The 7,491-nt window shown below is 45.0% G+C and overlaps 1 long non-coding RNA gene across 1 annotated transcript; it reads right to left on the bottom strand.

Annotated features, from left to right (window-relative positions):
• Positions 1–2,561: 2,561 nt before the first annotated feature.
• LOC135367797 (uncharacterized) lies at positions 2,562–6,724 on the bottom strand. Its single transcript, XR_010414520.1, has 2 exons — positions 6,411–6,724; positions 2,562–2,920 (listed from the first exon to the last, which is right to left on the bottom strand). It is a non-coding gene; the product is annotated as an uncharacterized LOC135367797 (long non-coding RNA).
• Between the last annotated feature and the right edge of the window lie 767 nt (positions 6,725–7,491).

The raw sequence follows: 7,491 nt of genomic DNA, 5'->3' as shown, positions 1-7,491 counted from the left end.
GCAATAAGCGCAGCGCGTGCTTAGCAACAGTCTGTGTAGCAGTGTAGCACGAAAGACGGTGGCAAGAGTGACAGTGTCATTCCCCAACAATGCTATGTGGCGCTTGCAGTGGCCACTACCGTAACTATCCCATGACCCGGCTCTCCCATAGGCGATCGCCAGTTGTCCAGGTCTCTAGTATAGAGTAGGTCGTGTTTCAGCAACGTCCCATGCTGGGGACTAATACGACACGAAACGTTTCGTGTTAAATGTTGTTATTCTCTGTTTGTTTGTTTTTTAAGCCACTGGTAAACGTTTCCTTCCGACGTTCTAAAGTGGAACAAACGGCGCGTATAAGAACCACAATATGTATTGAATCAGATATGATGCACCACGTATAGCTTATAGCTTTATTGCTTATGTAAATAAAGGTCACTTTCAACTACTACAAGCCGGAAACAGCATGATATCAAGTACAGGTCCCATACACAAGCGGCAGCTTTGCGCAAAGGTGCCCCCATGCTCGCCACATTGCGAGTTGCTCTCGTGAAGCTGGAAACTTGACCTTGAAGTTAGCAACTCGCGTTGCCGCGGACCCGGCAAATTTTTACTTGGAGCAACCGTTTATATGAGCGCTGTAGTTACTAAACTGTGCACAGTCCTGTACATGGTTAGTCATTTAGTATTCCAACCGCATTAGTTTTGGGGCTTTTAATAATGGAACATCAGCGAGCCTAAGGCACTATGTACTCTCTCCAGTTCGCGCAACTTATTCAAACTCAGCAAGTTCAGAAGCAGAATAAAGTCGCACGGGAATTGGTTCCTTTGAACTTCGAAATTCTGATTGTACAGGAACAAAAGCTGCGTTGCAGTATCACCACCTGTGTTCGTCACAGAATTACCGAATTCCGACATGTGTGTCTTCGTATCCGCTCATATCTATTCTGCTGCCCAATAGCACGTCCAAGTAAGCCAACGTAAGTGGGAGCGCAAAGGATCATTACTTTATTCAGTCTTGACAGACGGCAGTGCCTTACTATGTGCCGGAACACAAATGCGGAAACTAGGGGTGACCGGGCTAACAGTCGTCGTGTGGTCGCGTGCTGTAGTCCGAGCGCATGGCGTGAAACGCTGGTATAGCCCAAAAACCGCCAAATAGCCAAGATGAAATCATCCCGCCAACTGTCACAAAAAGTAGCCCAATTTGGCGGTTTATAGCCCAATCTGGCAACCCTGGCCGCCCAACACTGCGCGCAAACACTTCACACACCGAAGGCGGTTGATTGCTTCCTACCCGTTCACAGAACTGAACGCCAGCGACGGAGGGAAGCCGAAATGCCTCTTTGGTATATACGGCCAGTACTGTCAGGGATATTCCCAGGATTTTCATTTCAAGGGTGCTGGTATCGCGTTGGGGTGTGCGCCAGTATTTTTTCGCGGGGTTTGTAAGGAAAATCACTGCTTACGGCGCCATATATGCCATTCCTACCAGCTGGCATTGCCTAGGCATAGCGAAACACCAATGACGTAACAAGTGAGACTTCCAACGCACTTTTTACAGAACGGAGCGATTTCACCGGGGATAATTTCTGAGCAGTTGGACCGGAAGAAGGAAAAAGAAAGAGTAAGGTGGGGTACGTGGGAAATATAACAGTTCCTTTACAGTTCCATCAACAGTTCCATTTTTACTTTCCACCTGAAGAAGTGCAGTCTCTTGCACGAAAGTTCTTGTTTAAATACATCTTATTTGCTCCTAACCGTTTTTCATGTTACGTGTGTGATTCCCTCTTCGCGGGCTCCTTGACAGTGTTTCTCTCTTTATTTTTTTGTTCCCCTTTCCGACAGTTCCTTTATCACGTAGATTTCATTTTAATTTCTGTATTATTATTATAATATCGATGTCTATCTGTTACCTTCTATTATATTATTATAATTGTGGGTTTAGTTCAAGGGACAACTGAGATCGCTTTATTTTCTATACGACATTCTTAGTTTTTAGATGGGTAGAAATCCAACGAAGCGGTGTGGGTCAACAGCCCGGAGGGAAGAAATGACCCTTTCTTCCCTCCGGGCTGTTGACCCACAATTCGCATGAACCTTTAAACACGTCACACCTAACCCTTTAAATACCATGCCAATGATGAGGACGGTGCCCAGAAGAAGAAGTTACTGTTCGAAATATCGGCGGCTTCTGTCCTGAGGCAACTCCGTTCCTATTCTAAGTTTTTGTTGGTTTCAATAACAAAATTATATAAGCCATTACTCACAGTACCAACCTTCCCGAGCTGCACTCTCCGGGTCTCCTAATCAGCTGGACGCTCGCCCCTGTCTGGATGAAAATCGCTCATCCCTGGCCAACTCCGCCCCCACACAAACGCTCTATACCCTCAAAGCTCCTTGGAACTTTTTCAACACCATCGGACTTGGATCCATATTATGAAGGCGCCATTATTTCATTCCCCAAGTCACCGCCAGCATTGGGGGTAGAGTATCGCTACCCCATGGGGTATATGGGGTAGCGCATTGGGGTAGAGTATCGCTCCAGAGATGAAACTCCCCATACATCATGTCACAAGATAAAGTTGTTGTTGTTATTTAGAAGCAGTCTGCCTCGTATTTATTGCATCGCATGGAAAGATTACAAGCCTTCTGAAAAAGGGAGGAGCTCATTATTACCGGTACATAGCTGCATGCTAAGCAGGCGTCGGCACTTGATTCATCACTGCTTCTACTTAGCGCAGAGAGGGATGTGTACTGCTGTCTTCATGCACATGTTAACGCAGAATTGCTCCCATTCAGGTGGCTGGTCTTTGCATGCTCGCGGACAGATCAGTTCACGACAGTAGCTACGCTTCTGTTGGTGGCGACCGGCACCTACGGTTCTTGGCTCCTTCAAATTCATACGTTCCTCTGTACTTTGTGGCGCGCAACCACGCTGCTCCTGTATAAGACAAATATAATGAATAAGAAGATGTCTATAAAGTGTGTTCAAAGTAGTATGCTTTTCTTTATCAGTTTTTAAAGAGACTGAAACATGCAAAGAATTTATGTAACTAAACATAAGCTTTCGCGCAGAGCGCATACGCTTCGTCCGGTAGCACTTTGTCTAAAACACAAGGCACATATAGGAGTAAAGCAGAAAGTACAAAGAAGCTGACATGTGCTGACCGCAGGAGAGGGGAAAGGAAAGTCAGATCTTGATACTATCAGTTAGACGAAAACAAGGCTATACATTATACAATGCTAACGGGAATCAGTTCAGGTGATCAACTGATGTTGACGGCATTGTTGAACAACTTGTCGCTTGGCTATACCCAGGGACACAAATCATAAACTTGACAGAGAAGGCTTGATACTTTGAATGTGCTCGCAAATTGGAGTAAAATTGCTTGTGGCGACGCCCGGTGGCAAGTTGCCCCCAATTCGTCAAGCAGCACTGATCTATGTTCCTGTGTCTGCCTGGTCCTGGCGGCTACGTAGCGCACACGTATAGAAAACTTCTTTCGTTTTAGACCCAGTGTTGTCCGCATGCAATCTAGTTTTCCGCTCCACGTTTCATTTTATTGGAGTGCCTACCATGCCACCTTTTGACTACCCTGTTGCGTTTTTGGTAGTGTGCTTCAGGCGCTTTAACGTTCGAATCGTTTAAACATTCGCCTAGGAGAATTGCCATCTCGACATCATGAGACCGTTGGCTCAGAACTGTCCGATATCGACAACGTTTTACCGACTGCTTCCCGATAGCCTGAGAGAGGAGAAACAATGTCTTATGTTTTATGTTAGGTCCTTAATGTCCTAAAAGACAACTTTGCAGTCTTGGCTGTTCGCAATGGCCAGTCTACAACGCAGGATGAGCGCTTGAATCTCTCGAACCAGTGCGTTCACGTACGTTTGTAATGTCAGTGTTCATCAGGCCTTACTCTTCTTCGAAACGTCATTCCTGCGCGACGTCCACATTTTAGTGGGAAGAGCTCAGAGTAGTGCCCTATTACACACGCGTTTTGCAGGGTTTCTGTTATGTGTTATTTAGCAGAATTTAAAATCTTGACCGATGCATCTTAGCGCTCCTTTTTGACAGGAAAATTTTATTGAAAGCGCGCCTGGAAGACGTGTACAAGACATCACATGCTAAATGACACAAGAGAATGACAACAGGCTATGGCAGACTTCTATTCATATACACACCTTTGCCCATTCTTGATTCAAGCTAGTTACGTATAATATCGGCAGTCTGTTCCAACAATCGGTTCCGCGAGCAAGCACTTCTGCTGTTCTGCGCCTACCCGGCATGCCACTCTCCGTTCGATGGAGACGATAAAAGTGGACGCAAAATCCATTATGTTGGTAGGTCGTCACGGAATATCCTATTCAGTCTAATTCAATCCAGTTTCCCGAAAATGTCGGCACCTACAGGTGATATATAGGTTGGATAGCCCGCACTCTAAAAAATGAGAGGGGGGGGGGGGGGTAATGGCAGGATAGGCTCGTCGTTGTTGGCCACACAGAAGTGGGCATCTTAAAAATGAACTTCACGGCATAGCACGCTCCTAGCCCACCATGATCTCGAATGATATCGTTATCTGCCCGGATTTGTTGAAAACGGGAGGCGTACGCCTTTTTGTGACAATTATGCATAAATGTCACAAAAAGGCGTACGCCTCCCATTTTCAACAAATCAGAGCAGATAACGATATCATTCGAGATCATATTTGGCTAGGAGCGTGCTATGCGGTGAAGTTCGTTTCTAAGAGTGTGGGATTAATAACGAATTGTATTTTGGCTCGTGATTGGCCAGAGAGCTCAAAGAGTTGGCAGAGCTTCAGGTATTGGCAGGTCTCATTAATGGCCAGATTCCTTTTTTCATACACACACTCTTAAAAATGATGGTGGTGGTGATGATGGTGAAAGGGCTTGCCGTTGTCTTAAAAATGAACTTCACCACATAGCACGCTCCTAGCCAACCATCATCTCGAATGATATCTTTTTCTGCCCCGATTTGTTGAAAACTGGAGGCGTACGCCTTTTTGTGACACTTATGCTGTTCATAATTATCACAAAAAAAGCGTACGCCCCCCCGTTTTCAACAAATCAGGGCTTATAACGATATCATTCGAGATGATGGTTGGCTAAGAGCGTGCTATGCGGTGAAGTTCATTTTTAATAGTGCAGGGTTGATTGACTGGACTATTCCTGGAACCTTATTACTGAATATCTCTTGAGTGACATTCCCACCCAATATTGGATTCAGACCGGAGTCAGTCTTTAATTCACAGAGGTGACTAATTCCGCATTCAGGAATTTCTCAGCATAAGCTGTTAAGGGAAGAACGAGCAGAGATGTCGCGGTCACCCACAGAAAACGCGCGTTACGTGACCCCGGCAGCGTGTAGTCCAAGCGTTCCGATTGGTTCACAATACGCTGAACTGCTATTTGTCGCTCGCTTCGTTAGCCCACTTCTGTGTGGCCAACAACGTCGACCCGGTCCTGTTAGTACCCCCTTCTCGCTCCCTTCTTGCTGTAGGCAGATGAAATTTGGCACGCAGATTGCAAAATGCCTGTTTGTGTAGCCTCGTTAGCCGTCATTTGCGTGCTATGCTTATTGTGAAGGGGACGCTGCTTTATAAATAAAAAAAATCCATTAAAACGGTCCACAAACGCCACCTTGACGTCGAAAGATAAAAGATCTATATTCTTATGTCACGTATTAAAATTCCACGCGCGTGTCAGAATCTGCGCGAATTCCCCCATTTCATTATCATTCATTTATTTGTTGTCGTTGTTGTTGCGCGGAAGCTGTCGTTAGAGTCTGGAAGCGGGACGCATTTTACAGCGTCAGATTCAAAGGCACGACGGGACTGATCGACAGACATCGTATGATGATGATTCATTTCAACTATTGTATTATAGGCACCATTGAATATTGATTCACAGACGGCTGACGCTGAAAATCACGTTATACAGTTGCTTCAACTTTTTGTATCGGACAATCGCATACGTGATGAAACTGTCCAAAATATACCCGATGTATCAGATGAAACATGACGTTCTCGAAGCGGTCTTTTATCTAAAAATTTCTCACATCAATGAAGGTATATTTAATTCATCTTCATCGGGCTCTCCAAGAACTACATGCGTCTGATCATTCAATGGAATCGTTCTACCACGCTGTGTTGCTTTCCAATTCGTTAATATTTTAGCGTCCAAGTATCAACCACTGAGCAGATGAGTATGAAATCAGGGAACAGCATTCCTGAGACTGGAAAAAAAAAGAATTCATAGCCTTTAACTATGCGTAGCTTCCTAAAATTTGTCGAAACCTTTCGCAAGAGAGTATCCTGAGTTGCGTAAGACCTACAATCGTGTAAGCTGTCTAAAAATATGACACCGAATGAAATAACGGGTCAAAAGAGACAAACGGAAGTGCGGCTTACCTGTCCATTGTTCCCGGTGGCTTGTACAGCTGCAGATGAAATGATGAGTCCGAGGACGAGCAAAATAAAACAAGTCGAGAAGGAATGCTCCATTTTCGATTAGGCGTCGAACGTTGCAACTGGTGCCGTTCTGTGAGATCCCTAGGGAAAGTGCACGCTTTTATGCCCGTTTCCTTTGCGAGACGTCAAATTTGCATCACTGCAAAGGAATGCACCCGTCTTAACCAAATTAGGACTGGAGGAGACACATGACGCATTCCTGTATCCGCATGGACTTTAAAGTACGCATGCGCGTACGTGTTGTATGTCTTAGAGCGCAAACAACCCTATACACTAACTATGCAGCAGAAGGCAACAAGCAGACAGGTAGACATAACATAGACATACAGATTTTACGCATCACTCAGACAAGGTCTACGGTATGCTTCCTTGGGCAGTAAGCGCGATTTGCAACGGGATGTTATTAAAACAATTTATTACAATTCAATTATTATTACGTACAAGTATTAGTACCAGATCCATGAAGACCGGGAGATAAGGACACAGGAGACGACACATGCAATTTCTCAGATCAGTCTGAGAACTTGCGTTTGTCGTCTTCTGGTCACGTGTCTCTTGGTCTTCCTGTATCCTACAGCAGCAAGTCGGCACCCTTTCCCTTGTTTCATTAACATTAGATAACCGCGGCAAGAACTTTGTGGGACACAGGGCAACACATACACATACATTGGATGGTGACACAGGCAAACAAAGAAGTATTGTGGCATTCGTTTCTAAGTATTTGTTGCAAATGAGTAATTCATTCATGTTAGGATCCTGCTATCAGTGAACCTTAGATTTACGTGCAATGAGGCACGGTGATGTGATTGTCTCGTCAGGAACTGTACAATTTATGTGTCGTTTGAAAGACCGACATAATGGAGAGATCTTGGTCACACAAATCGTACTAAAGCAAGATGCAAGTCGGCATAGGAGCATACTACCTTCAGGAACCGTCACGCAAAATATTTGATTTGGGAAGAGCGAATATGCTGACAAAATTGTTTTGCAAGAGAGCGGCGACGACCTCGCCCAGCGGATC

The sequence above is a fragment of the Ornithodoros turicata genome, chromosome 9 (genome assembly GCF_037126465.1).
Source record: "Ornithodoros turicata isolate Travis chromosome 9, ASM3712646v1, whole genome shotgun sequence".
Classification (NCBI taxonomy): domain Eukaryota; kingdom Metazoa; phylum Arthropoda; class Arachnida; order Ixodida; family Argasidae; genus Ornithodoros; species Ornithodoros turicata.
This window is presented reverse-complemented; position numbering and strand designations above follow the sequence as displayed.